The sequence below is a fragment of the Ambystoma mexicanum genome, chromosome 2q, assembly GCF_040938575.1.
Source record: "Ambystoma mexicanum isolate Mex_15411 chromosome 2q, UKY_AmexF1_1, whole genome shotgun sequence".
Taxonomy (NCBI): Eukaryota; Metazoa; Chordata; class Amphibia; order Caudata; family Ambystomatidae; genus Ambystoma; species Ambystoma mexicanum.
In genome coordinates this window covers 495977774-495992333 of record NC_090924.1, presented here as the reverse complement: position 1 = coordinate 495992333, position 14560 = coordinate 495977774, and the positions used below count along the sequence as shown (strand labels likewise).

Genomic DNA, 14560 nt, shown 5'->3' with positions numbered 1-14560 from the left:
AGAAACTGTTTGGGGACTCCTTCATCAAGGAACTGACCAAATTTGTCAACTCCTACGCAGCCTTGGATAAGGCTCAAGCCTCGCTCAAGAGAGTCTTCGGAGACAAATTTTTGGACGGGCCAGCAGAGGCAGGGGCCGCTCGGCTGGCCGGTTCCAATACAATCGATCCTATCAGGACAGAGCTCAATGGAGAGAACAAGAGGAACGCAGACAGACACCGTTCTTTCCCTCGAGAGGTAGAGGAAGTGGGTGGAACTGGCAAGGGGAACGTCAGCAAAATAACCCAGGTGAGAATAACATCCCTATGTCTAAATACCCCAGTAGTAGGCGGGAGGACGGCTCAATTTTTAAGAAATTGGTTGAACATATCGGGGGATTCCTGGGTGATACAAACCGCTCAAGGCTTTTATATAGATTTTCTAGATACACCACATCAGGAGAGACCACCAAGAGGGATGGTAATGAACAGGGAAGACAAGAACTTACTGGAAAGAGAATTGAGAGGCTTGGAAAGCAAAAGAGCCATAAAACCTGCATCAGGTCAGACAGGAGGTTACATAAGCAATATGTTCCTAGTAAAAGGGAAACACAAGACAAGACCTATCATAAATCTGAGAGGCCTAAACGGTTACTTGGTGTACAGGCACTTCAAAATGGAAGGGATACACCTATTAAGAGATACACTAATTCAGCGAGACTGGCTAGCCAGGGTAGATCTGAAAGATGCATTCCTGACTATTCCCATAGCGGAGGAACACTGCAGATTTCTAAGATTCATCTGGGGGGAAGCGACATGGGAGTTCCGTTGCCTACCCTTTGGCCTGGCATCGGCACCATGGTGTTTCACCAAGATGATGAAGCCAGTTGTATCACACCTCAGAGCTTAAGGGATAAGACTTATAATATATCTAGACGATATATGTCTGATGTGCCAAGAGAAGGAGACATTGATAGAACAAGTACAGATAACATTAGATTTGTTAGAAAGTCTGGGTTTTATAATAAATTGGGAGAAATCCAGTTTGGTACCAATGCAGTCAATAGAATTCCTGGGTTTCATAGTGGACTCAAATCAGGGAACGCTCAGTCTACCCATTCACAAGGTGAACGATATCAAAAAACAGCTGAGACACACACTGGCGAAGGGAGAACTCTCGTTGAGGGACATTGTGAGATTAGTGGGGCGCCTAGCGGCATCGATCCAAGCGATTTTCCCAGGACCTCTTCATTACAGGGCACTCCAGAGGTTGAAGATCTATCACCTCAGGAGGGGCGCTTCATACGAATCAAAGATGACTATTTCACAAGAAGTGAGGGAAGAGTTAGAATGGTGGCTCATTCATATGGAGGCATGGAACGGGAGAGCGAAATTTGGTTCATCCCCGGACCTGATCATCGAATCCGACGCCAGCAGATGGGGATGGGGAGCCCGATGCGGAAACCTGCCGACAGGGGGCAGGTGGTCGGATCAAGAGACGAGTCTCCACATCAACTGCCTGGAATTACTGGCAGGGTCCTTTGCAGTGAAATGCTGGACCCAGGAGAGGGTCCAATATTGCGTGCTGCTGAAAATGGATGTCTCGGCAGTCAGGTACATCAACAGACTGAGAGGGACAAGATCCAGGTTACTAGCAGAATTGGCAAAGGACTTTTGGGAACCCTGTCTGGAGAGAAGAGTCTCAGTGACGGCGGAATATCTGCCGGGCCAGCAGAACGAATCGGCAGATTGGAACTCCAGATACCTCAGAGACGCCAGCGATTGGAAGCTGGACGAGGTGGTGTTTCAGGAACTGATGTCTCGATGGGGTCCATGCCAGATCGACCTATTTGCATCGAGACTAAACAGACAATTACCCCGGTTCTTCAGCTGGAGACCGGATCCAGAAGCAGAGGCGACGGATGCATTCCTGCAATCCTGGGGTCATCAGAAGAACTACACGTTTCCTCCGTTCTCCATGATAACGAGGACGCTAGCTCAGGCGAGACGACAGGGCGCATCCCTAATCCTAATTACACTGGACTGGAAAGGGCAGGTGTGGTTTCCCAGCCTGCTGGAATTGACTTATCAGAACCCAGTGGCTTTACCCAACACACAATTCATCATTCGAGATCCCAGAGGCCTCAGTCACCCACTGGTGAGGTCAGGAGGACTCAATCTCTTAGCGTGGCCGATTTCAGGAGATCTTGGGTTAGGCCAGGACTATCGGATGAAGCTGAAAACATCATTAGCGAATCATGGGCCCCAGGGACACACAAAGCTTATAGATCAGCATGGGTCAGATGGAGTAGCTGGTGTTTGGAAAGGAATATCCATCCCGATGGAACGAACGGATGTAGTACATGTAGCTAATTTTTTAGCCCAGATGGCAGCTCAAGGTAAGGCGTACAGAACTATCAACACAGCCAGATCTGCGATATCGGCAGGGCACCTTAGAGTTGAAGGCTTAGCAATTGGGGAACACCCATTAATCTGTAGACTTCTGAGAGGAGTAAAGATGGTTAGACCCCCTAGCGAGAAATATACTCAGTTATGGGATGTAGACAAGGTTTTGAAACTATTTTTTATCATGGCCAGATAATCAGGATTTGACACGTAAAGCAATTTCAGGCAAGTTAGCCATGCTCTTATGTCTTTTAGCATACAAGAGATCTTCTGATGTCAGAGCATTGGAGATTAACAGGAAAAGTATATCTCCGAACGGGGTGACCTTTTTCATAACTAGGAGGACCAAAACGGGGTTGAGATCTATTTCCTATGAGGTTTTTCCAAATCAACCAAAATTATGTCCATTCAGATGCTTAACAGCATATGAAAATATGACGAGGGAAGTAAGGCCCCCGGGGGGTGTCACAATTATTAATAGCAATTTGTAAACCATTTAAAGCGGTTAGACCGGCCACCATATCCAGATGGCTTAGATGGGTGATGGTACAAGCGGGTATCGATATCAAAAAATATGGCGCTCATTCAACTAGAGGAGCGATGGCTACTAAAGCGTATAACATAGGAGCCAGAGTAGAGGACATTATGAGATCTGCAGATTGGTCGAATGAATCGACTTTTAAAACGTTCTATTTTAAACCTATGGAAAGTGCATCATCGTTAGTGGTGAGTAAGCTTTGAACAAGCATAATCCGAGCCTCCGGTCTTGACATAGAATTCAGATTTTCAACACATTTGTTACAGAAAGTCATAATTCTATTAAAGACACGGAGGCGAAGGATTATCCCACCCGATCAATCGTAAAATATAATGTATTGTAATTCATGTATGGTTGACATTGATTATGTTTATGGAGACATACAGGATGTATGTTATATGCAATTTTGTTGTAAATGCTCAATTGGGCATATTATAGACTGTATTGCTGATATACGATTGTCCCACCCTTGTTTTCGGTTTATAGTCACCTCTTTGATTGTTTTTCTTTACAGACAACAAGCAATCTGGAATTTGATCTAGGATACGACTGGAATGGACGGAATTTCAAAGTAGTACAGGACACAACCTCGCAAGGACAAAGAAAGAGGAGGAATGGAAAGAGGACAGAAGGTTTTATAAACTGAGGACTTTGTTTATTGGTTACAGATTTATCACATGGTCAGTTCGAAGACCAATTTAAATGGACTACAAAAACTCAGAAAAACGTGGTTATTGTAGTTTTTATTAGTTTTGTATTCATGTTCAATGGTATTTGTTTTCTTTGCTGCTGAACAGTAAAGTTGAAGGGAAAGCATAATCCTTCGCCTCCGTGTCTTTAATAGAATTATGACTTTCTGTAACGAATGTGTTGAAAATCTGAATTATACATGTGCGCAAATGTACAAATGAGCGAATGCTAGACTCCCAGATCCTGCAGTATTAAAAAAAACAACAACATGGGAAGCCGTATATTATACAGTACAGTACAATATTCGGCTTTCCATGACAGAGTGAAGGCCCTGAAACAACGCCCACAACAACGCCCACCGGGTAGCTCACGCCCAGCTCATGCCCAAGAATCACTGGCCAATCCCTGAACAGAGGATTTTCATGAGGGCGGTGTTGTATGCTATCCTGCACGGACCTCGAGGACAGGGGTGGAGTTACAAGAACATCACTGGCCAATCACTGAACAGAGATGTTGGAGGGCGGGCTATCACATTAGCTTTTCATTTTGGGCTGTATGTATGGCTGTAGCCATCAATTGGGCGTGACTCCGAAGATTGCCGAGCACTGCCTGCCTCAATCTACCATGGCCCGCAGGATAGCAACATACAACACCCGCACAGGAGGACTCCGGCGTGCTGGAGAAGCAACCTCGTCGCCAGTGTTATCCCGGTCTAGGCCGGGATGCATTCAAATAGGAACGCACAGCCGGAGGGTTTCAGCATAACCTTCTTTATTCACGGACTTTCAGTAACTGCCGTCAAGCGCGCCTTCCCCCTATAACTCCCCTCAACATACGCAACTGGTCCTGCCACTTAGTGGGTGGGCTTGCCTCTTAAGGGTGCAGTGGCTGCTAACACCCTCTTGCCCAGGAAGGGTCCTTATACAAATGAAGCCAAAAATAAACACTCAGATTAATTTTGTATGTGTGTGTATAAGCCAGCCAAAATAAACAATTTTTAGTACTTGTTAAATCTCCACTTGGGGCCTGATTCAGAGTTGTGTTATCATGAAAAAGTGCGGTGTGGTGCCGTGTCTGAGTTGACAGACCCTTTTTCAAGAAGAAATGTATTCTGAAGTAATAAGGGAGTGGCGGCAATAAACGAAGTCCACCACTCTGCAAAGCCGTGATTTACAGCATGGCAACAGCCTTGCCAGCCACCTCGCATGTAAGTGGCTGGCATGGACTGTATTCAGAGGTCAGAATATGCTTCCTGTACCAGCCAAAAGTGGCGCTCATTAACGGTACCCTAGGAGGTGCTGTTAAACAACACAGCACACTATTGCCCAGTTTAGACACTGCATTTTGCCGACTTCAGCACCACTTTCTAGTTTCATGAAAGTTTATGAAAACTTTCTTAAATTAGAAAAGTGGCAGTCTTTTGGAAAATGGTCGCAATGCCAATGTAGCACATTTATCTCCCACAAGGTATGATTTTAGCAGATTTTGCTGCTGGAAAGCACGGCATTTCCTCTCCAATATTTCCACCCATCTCCAAATGATGGTGCTGGAAACTGTAGGGGGGAATGTCGGCTTTCCACATTATAATTAGCACAACTCTGAATCAGGTCATCAGTGTCCTCAGTGCCGCCTAGCCACGTTTCTTGGCCACCCGATGTGCACCAAATTCAGGTTAGGCTTCCAAAGATCTTCCCTTGAATCCTTTCCCCTGTCCTCACAGTAGAGCTAGGTCATGACCTTGACGTGCATGTTTATAGCATATTCGCCAAGAAACTACAACTCCCACAAAAACTTACGGAAAGCAGCAAGCAAGGTTCTTTTAGAGTCACTGCCCGTGCCCGTCGTCATGGATACCGGCTTACTTACTAACGGAAACGTTATTACTGGTTCGTGTAATATCCCGTCCCTCTTAGCACGCCCCCTCCCGCTCGCTCCCTGCCTATAGACGCGCAGGATTTGCCTTTGGAATGATGAGTCTGCGAGGCCTTCTTTGACCTTCTTCAGCCTATCAACTCCAGCTGATTGTACATAAGGTAGACCCGGGTAAAGGGAGGAGGAGCCTTGTCAGGAAACATAACGTTAGGGCAATGGGGCGGAGTTAAAACCTATGGTAAGGGGATACTACATGCCACTGTATTTCGACACCTGCCAAAGTTAGTAATAACTAAAGAGAAAAAGAAAAAAAACACCATTATCAAATTACCAATTTCGTCTGTGGGCGATAACATCCCGACAGTCCTTTAAATTCGAACACTCGTGTATCTGTAATCCAACATACTTCAAAATAGCATACACCTAAGAAAAGCAAAACAAACGCAACAGTTTTGTTTTTATAGGCAGACATGTCCATCTGATTCATCTATTTCTAACTTTACAACTTTCATATTTACTAATTTCTACAGATCATCTCAATACAATCAATAGCATGTTACTACTAGTAGACAAAAGAAAACGTGACAAACTAAGTACTTTAACTGAATGCGGTATGTTGGCATGCTCTCTTGGTTAATTTTTTTATTAGAATTGATTCAGTTGTCATTACAACGTTTTCAATATAGTATGACACAATGATATACATTTACATTTCATTAGCAGTCAACTTTAACAATTATCGAATACATGCTTTAGTATATATTATTGCATTTTTCTGTACATTCATTTGAAAGTTTATACTGATAGATGTTTTTGGTTAGAACAACAAGTTGTTTGCTGGTTTGTATACAACCTTAATCTTCTTTCAGGTTGTCAGGTATTCATGTTTATGCCTGTGAGAGTTATTCCAGAATACCTTAAAGTGTGCATCTTTCAGCTCTTTCTGGGTTGACAGTGATCGTGTTACAATTCACTTCTATCATGGTTGCTAATGACACAACATTAGAACTGTTCTAGATCATGTGTTCGGCGCTGACACTTTCATAAAAACATTTTAAAACCACATTAAATAAACAGAAATGTCGATCGACTGATAAGAGTTCTTTTTGTATTTGAGGCAAGGTACCTTGCAATATGTATTTCAGAGATCTTTCTAGAATGTCAAATCTAATTTCAGAATAACTCCTATCGTAGCTACAACATAAAAACTGTGCTATCAAATCTGGACGATGTTAAATATATTTTAAAATGATTCTTTAAAAATCACATTAGATACACACAATTATTAATAAGCTAATAGAAATTAATGGAATTAGGCTATTAGATCTATTTTTAGTAGGATGTTGGTTTAATCTGAAATTATGTCTATGCTGAAATTCCATGATTCTATTCACATTATACTCCAAACGATAGAATACCAATTCTTACATGATGTTGTCCAATTGAGTTTCCCTAATTAGATTTAGGGACCTGAGGAATTGTATTGTTGCTATATTTAAGGAGACTTTAGATGCATTAAAGATTCAAGTCATAGTCTCTCTTTGGCAAGGAGTGTTATATCTATAAAGTGTTTGTGAAAATATAATTTCCTTTCATTTCTTAGGGCTTGACATTCAGTCAATATGTGTTGTAGTGTTTCATCACATGCTAGTTTACAGAAGTGACAAGTAAGATCAGAATTTGATGTGTTGGAGTATGAAGCTAACTTCACCTTGGTGGGACATAAATTACATCTCATTCTTAGATTATTGTTAGCAAATACGCAGTCTGGGAATTTAGTTAAATAAGGTGGTAATTGTTTCATTGCTTTTTGGACAAAAGTACCAGATTGAAAAGCAGAGTAACTTGGGCATTTCTCCCAGGTGAAGATCCAGTTCCAGCAATATAGTTTCAGTTATGCTTTCTCAGGGTTTAGAAAGAGAAGCTCGATTGAAATATCAGCGTTTTCCATAGTTGCGAGACAGGACTTTTTACAAGTTTCTAAGGGACCTGCTTCGTCTGATTCCAGAAATAGTTTAAGAGAGAGAATAGGTTGTTTTCATCGGTAGTTTTATGTCTACATTTTCTCTAAGCAGCTAGCATCTGCCACGCTGCTATTGCACTAAGGGTTATAAGACCTAATTCAAACCTTGTAAACTGAATCGGTGTGCTTTGAGGTAGAGGCAGAATTGTTTTCCAGAAGATACTTTCTAAGTAGTCCCATTTCGGTGGGTCTATCAGTGCTTTTGATTCAATGCCATAAGTTATACTCGGGATTACCTTTTGATTGTAGAATATAATGGCTGGTTGTAGTGAGAATTTTACAAACGTACGTTGAAGGCATTTTCCTTGGTTCGCCAGGAGTTTCATTTGATTTTCTAAGTATAATTTATAGGGCTGCTTAGATGGACTTGAGTTAATATTGACTCCAAAATATTTATATTGAGTGATTTGTGATACAGGAGAATCAAAGATTGTCCAGTTGAATCGATACCCTGTCTTCGGAAGGCGGTGGTGGAATATGAGAATGTTGGACTTGGTAACATTAATCAATACATGATTTGCTATTGCATAATTGCCTAGTGCTGTTAGTTTTCTTAGTAGTCAAATTAGTGTTCTGTCCATCAGTACTAGGTCATTAGCATATACTAGATATGGAATTGGAGTTTTGTGAATGCATGGAGGAAATGATTGAACAGAACTTTATAAATATCGCTTATATAGGAATTAAATAAAAACCATGCAAAAGGGCAACCTTGTTTTAGGCCGAGTCTAGTTTTTATTGGATTAGTTAAGAGACCTTTTGTTGTAAGTTTTACTCTGATTGAAGTATTGAGTAGAACTGATGTATATAATATATGGGGGACAGGAGCTGGTTAAAAGCTTCAACCATAGAGTTTCTCTTGAAACAGAATCAAACGCCTGTTTGAAGTCAATAAGTGCTAAAAATATCTGTTTTTTTCGAAAGGGCTTGATTCTTTATAGAGGCTATAATCATTAGTTTCAATATCGTACCAATACCTCGAAGAAAGCCGATTGATGTGTATCAATTATTTTTTCAACTGAAACCCATTTGAAAAAATCTCTTAGGATTAGTTTCACCATAATTTTGCCTGGGGCGCCTAATAGAGCTATTGGCCTATAATTATTAGGATCATGCCTAGCACCTTTTTTAAATATCGGTATAATAATGGCTTGTTGCCATGAAGGTGGGATCTTCTTTGATATAATTGTTTGTTTGAATAACAGTTAGGGTGTCGGCCCAGAGTTATGAGTGCTTTTTCATAATGGCGTTTGTGAGGTTGTCTGGGCCAGGAGCTCTGGAATTGCTGAGCTTTTTTATTATTAATAGTATATCTTCTTTGTCCAATTCTAGCAAGGTCCGGAGCTGAGTTAAAAATAATTTGTTGTTGTGTGGAAGGATTAATAGCTTCAAAAAATGCCCAGTCCTGTCTTTTTCACTGATTGAGTTCAGCTCTGAGATTTTAGATTTGTTGCTCGGAGTTCCATTAAATATTTGACATATCTCACCCATTGATTTGAACATTAGGGTATTTACCATCTTTTCTGGATCCGCCTGCTTTTGTAGTTCTGTTATCACCCTAGATGAGTTTCTATATTGCGTTCTTGTTCTTATCCTTTCCTCTTTCTGGGCTATTGGGCATAGTGCACGCATAGATTTACGGTAGGTTTTCTTAAGTTCAAAGATCGAGGGGTTAAATCTATGGTTGTGATTTAGTGCTGTTGCCAGCCTTGATGAGGCTTGAGTGATCAGTTGAATATGGTCAGAGTAGTATATTCCATCGGTCATAGATTCCATTTGTGAAGAAGTGATTATACAATTTTTTAGCGTTTGTATTGTTGATGGATACCATTTAAGGCGATTGCCTTTGTTATTGGGCTGGATCATGTGTGGTTATAGTGCTGAGTTTTCTATCTGATGTGGTAGCCATTTAGTTGTAAGGATATTGTGGTCGCTGGCTAAAGTTGCAACCACTTTAAAGGACAATTCAAATTTATTAGAATTTTCAGAAATGAAGATATAATCTAAGATCAATGAGGTTGTGCCTCTTGACCATGTGGCAGCGGGAGGAGTGTCTTCAATTGTTGTCCCATTGAGCATGGACATATGCCTGGATTCCATCAATGCTCCCCATTCGGTAGTTTGGGAGATTTAGAAATCCAATTCATATTGAAATCTCCGGCGATTATCATAGTCTGTACTAAAGTTTCCAAAGCAATAAGGCCAAGAATGGTTTCTATTTTAGAAAGGAAGGTGGATTTGTTTGATGCAAGAGGATTCCAGTAGATATTAAGAATAGCTATTACTGCGAAAAAGGGATGATGAGAATTAGAAGTGGAGATTTTGACTGCTTGGATGCCTGGATCTGGAGATAACCAGGAAGTGAGGTTGAGTTGAGAATCTGTCCTCACTGCCACTAGCAGGCCTGCTGATGGTCGACCCTTAGTAGGTTTAGGTGCTAGAATAGTGGTGATTTGGTGATCAACCCATATGGGAGTGCTTGTCATCCATGTTTCCTGAAATAGAGCTATATCGAATTGATTAACATCATGGGAAATCTTGCTTAGGAGGTGATTGAATCCTCTTGTATTCCAACAGGCCATGGAGCATGAATGAGTCAGATTAGAAGTTACATGCTAAATTGTGAGTCTATCGAGTGAGTTCGGTGCTTTGGAAATCCATGTCTAATTCAATTTGATTTGAAGGGGCATGGGTTCTTGGTTAGGTTGTTGGAGTTCATTGATAGGATATGACATGGCATTTATAACGCGTCTATACACAAGTGTTTCAAGGCGCAATGAGGCAAGGGAGGACAGACAACAATCCTACTAGGCCAGGTGTCATTCAGATCGCGCAAGTGCATGGGAAGGGGACAGGGACAGTGCAGTACATGAGAATGGATAATAAAAATAAGTAACGGCCAGCAAGTGGCAAGTGCAGGGTAAGTGCAGACATCAGGTGTCAAGGGCTGATAGGGGGACTGTAGGGATACAGAAACAGTCCCCAAGTGCAGGGGTTACCAGGTGGGCAGTGCAGGTATGTGACGCTGGCGGGGGAGGGACCTGGGACCGAGATCAGTGGGTGTTCAGATAGCCCGTGAGTTCCGGTTACAGCCAGGAGGTCAGCAGAGCAGAGCAGAGGAGAAGAAAAAGCAGAAGCAAAGAGAAAGATTTTGAGGTGCTTCCAGAACCGGAGATGGTTCTCCTCAAGTTTAAGGGAGGCAGGTAGGCTGTTCCAGAGAGAGGCACCAGCCGAGGAAAGAGATCTATCTATCTAGACCTTGGAGAAGTGACTGACCCTGAGGAAGTTGGAGGCGGAGGAGCGAAGAGCTTGAGACAGAACACTTGCAACAGTGTTGTGTGTTTATGTTAGTTTGATCGTTAGATTTTGCCGGTTTCGTCACTGGAGCCATAGACTGTTCAGGTGGCATCTGCGGTTTGATAGCTTCAAGTTTTAATCCCTTGTTTTGGAGGGTTGATTTCTCATGCCATATTAGTTTTTTTTATCATTCTCGAAGGGATTATGATCTCTACCGTGTCTTGGTTTGATGGCACAGGATATCTAATATAGTCTATGTCACTTGATTGAATCAGATGTAATGAAGGAATACAATGTAATATAGTAAGATTCGTCATCCGATTGGGGTAAGGATCTTCATATAATCTATCGATCATGGTTGCTACTATGATTTCGTTTTCTAAGCTATTGGATGGAGTAGGAGGAGATCTGTGGTGTTCTCTATGTGGTTCTACATTGATAGGTGCTTGAGTGTCAGAAGGAATAATAGGTAGGCTTTGGTTGAGCTTGTAACCTAACATAGATGGATTCACTCCAGTTTTTAAGTTTGGGGGTTTATTTTGAAGTTCAGGCTCAGCGATAGATCAAACTGGTTCTTGATTTGATTTTACTGATATAGCATCTGCCCTTTTCTGATCTAACGTTTTGAATGTAGAGACATCCACATTTAGATTAACACAGAAGGTTTGTTTGCATTTGTTGGTGTTTGGTTGATTACAATGTAAGCTCTGATGAAATACTTCTGTGATAGGCAAGGAATGTGTAGAGTAAACTGACAGGTTAATCAAATCAAAATTCGCATTTTTATCACCTTCAGGGATAGAGGCTACAGATGCAGACTTAGGATTTTGTTCATTTAAAGGTACATTGCGTAAATCAGGTTTACCTTGAGGTGACCCCGGCTTAGGTAAGGGAGGGATGGGTTGAGGAGGTGTGTTCTCTTGGATTCCCAAAGCTCTGGGGAGTAATGAGGAAGAATCTTCAAGACCTGGTGCACTCAGGTCTTTTCTTTGCCAAGGTTTGCTACGAATGCTTCTGATTTAGACTTGCCATTGTACTTATTTTGCATCGACATATTTCTAGTTAAAAAAAAAAACATTTGCAGAGCAGACTGCTCAATTGGATTAGAGGTTCGTTTTTGATTTCGCTTTTTGTTTTTTCTAGATTGAATTTTCCCTGGACAAAAGACATCGTAAAGCGGCGGTTTGGAAGGGGAGTTTGCAGGTGAAGGAGGGACAGAAGGGGCAGGAACAGGGGACTCAACAATCATAATGTCTGGGGTACTAGGTTCAATAGTGGGGTTTGGGGGGACAGGTTTAGCTCAATTACCTCGTCCGTCCCCACCGCCGGTGTCACCTCTTGAACATTACTGATGGATTGCAAGCAAGCATATTCTAACAATAACGGAAGGTTCCAGACCAACCAGTCAAGCTTGTTCGTAAGAGTGGATAGAAAACTTGTCTGGGCAGCAATTTTGTGGTACATTCCTAATAGAGTTTAGCAAATGTAAAGATGCTTGTATTTATAGCAATAAGTGCCGCATCTAAGTTGGTAGAATTTACTGAGGGAAAGCAAAATGAGGGACGAGGAGAAGGTTTGTTGAAAGAGGCAACTAATGAAGACTCCATGGCCAGGTCATGATTATTATTTAGCTCTACAGAGAAAAGGGCAGGTGAGCGAGATAGTCTAGAAAAGGAGTCTTCAATATTGTTTCCAATGATAGCATCGTCGGAAGAGCTATTTGATTGGAAGGGCTCAGGGATGTTCTGTTCTTTGTTTGGCCCATGTAGCATAGTAGAGGTGAGTCCCTGTTGAGCTACTTGGGAGTATAGCGGTGGAAGGAGGGATGAGTCTACTTGGTGAATCATTGGTGGTATTTTATGCTCAGCTGCATTGATAGCTGAGTGAGGAGGAGTGAAGACAGTGTCAATGGCGTCACTACCCGCTTGTGCAGCAATGCATTTCTGCATGTTAACATCAGAAAGCGTATGGGGCATGAAAACCACTGGGGGTGTGTTAGCAACGGAGTGAGCTGCCATCATAGTCTCTTCCAACACGTGGGCACTCTGCATTTGTGTTGACAGCGACAAAGATCTCATGTCAAATTGAGACGGTGCACTGCTGCAAGATGGGAGGTGGAATGGGATGTGGACTGGATACCGAGAGAAGCTCGGAAGCTGCAGCTTTGGTATCTGGATAAACAGGCATCGGAAGTCGCGGAGGTAAGGGCATTCCAGAAGTAAGACTTTAGGAGGCCATGAGGGCTTTCCACTTAACAATGCCGCAAACTTACTCAGATACCCAAGGTTGGCAAATTGCAGTGAAGTAACCTTGTCTTCGCTGCAGGTTTTGACTTTTTGAGACACTTTCAAAAGGCTTTAGTACCGAGTCTGGTACTCTATGGTACTCTTTGTGGTACGCGGGCGCTGGTGCGTGCGCCGGGCTGTTCTTGTAGGAGGCAGCTGAGAGATGGGTGTGGTTTGGCGAAAAAAGTTGCCTGATCATCGCGCACTGCTTTTATGGAATAGACGGCACGGGACGGTGTTTCAACCTACTGCAGTCACACAGATACTAAGGTAAACCGCGACCCCCCCCACCCTCGGAGGTTGTCAAGACCCATAGACCATTAAATAGTCACAGCTAATTAAGCTTGATCTTGTACCCCCTCGCATAGAATCTGTCAAGCGCACGCCCCGTAAGGAAATAGCGACCTGTGACCCGGAGGAAAATGCAAGTATTGCATACATTTACAGACCCCTAGAGTGAGATTATACATTTATTGTGTAACCTCCACAAAGGATATTCTCCTTTTCCTTTACCGCTTTCTTACAGGGGAAGACACTTCTGACAGTCCTCTCTCCAAGTTGCACGAGACAGAAGAATTGAATCTTTGCGCATTTATCTGATTGCTTGGTCTTTGGGTAACCTAGGCCAGTACAACAGTACCAAGTCACTGCCCCTGTGTAACAGCGCTGACTGTTTGCTTGCCCCTGATGAATTTCCAAGGATTCATTCCCTGAATAGATCAGGAAAGAAACATGTTGGGCTTTTTAACCTTTGTTTGAATAACATTGTTTTATGTGTGAATGAATATAGTCTTGTTGGGTAAGTTCCCTACCACGCCCAGCTGATCCTGCTATCCGCGCATCATGTGCTGTTGACACTTCTGAACTTGCACGCGCTTTTCAAGTGACTTATCCTGCCGTACTTACTGCAGCCTTTATATTCATCCACGCTAATCATGATGTAATGTCCATGTGCTGCATTTACCGCTACCAAAATTTAATACTCTTCCTTGGTCATCTCAGCCATGTAAGCACTGCTTGACCTTACTTCCTATTAACTTCAGCCCTCTTATGCACTCCCTTCACTCTTAGTTACTCTGCTGAGCATGAACTTTACACGTTGGTCAACATAGCACTAGTATGTATTGCTAGGCATCCACTATGTATTGCTAGATATTCATTGCCATTATGCCATACTTGATTGTTTGAATAGTCATCGCCGATCACTCTAGCATCTGTACGTACCTAATAGGCATTTTTAGACACTGTGCCTCCTTTGTTGCTGGGCTTTAAGGTTCTTGGTAACCATCTGACACTCGCTGCCACGATATGCCCAAATCACCATAAACCCAACACAAAGTTACACCCAGGACCTACTGCCTGCATTATTACGCCAAGCTGTCAGCCGCCCACTGCGTCACCCTCTACCCACTAGCTCCCCACATCACACTGTGCGGCACTATTATTAATTATGTATGCACATCGATTATCTA

General features: G+C 42.5%; 1 protein-coding gene across 1 annotated transcript in view; it reads left to right on the top strand.

Annotated features, from left to right (window-relative positions):
- Positions 1-5494: 5494 nt before the first annotated feature.
- Positions 5495-14560, top strand: part of LOC138569550 (kinesin-like protein KIF19) — a 3041213-nt gene continuing 3032147 nt past the window's right edge. The window contains exon 1 of the mRNA XM_069647615.1: positions 5495-5644. The gene's annotated coding sequence lies outside the window, so the exon portion shown is untranslated. The remainder of the gene's footprint in view (positions 5645-14560) is intronic.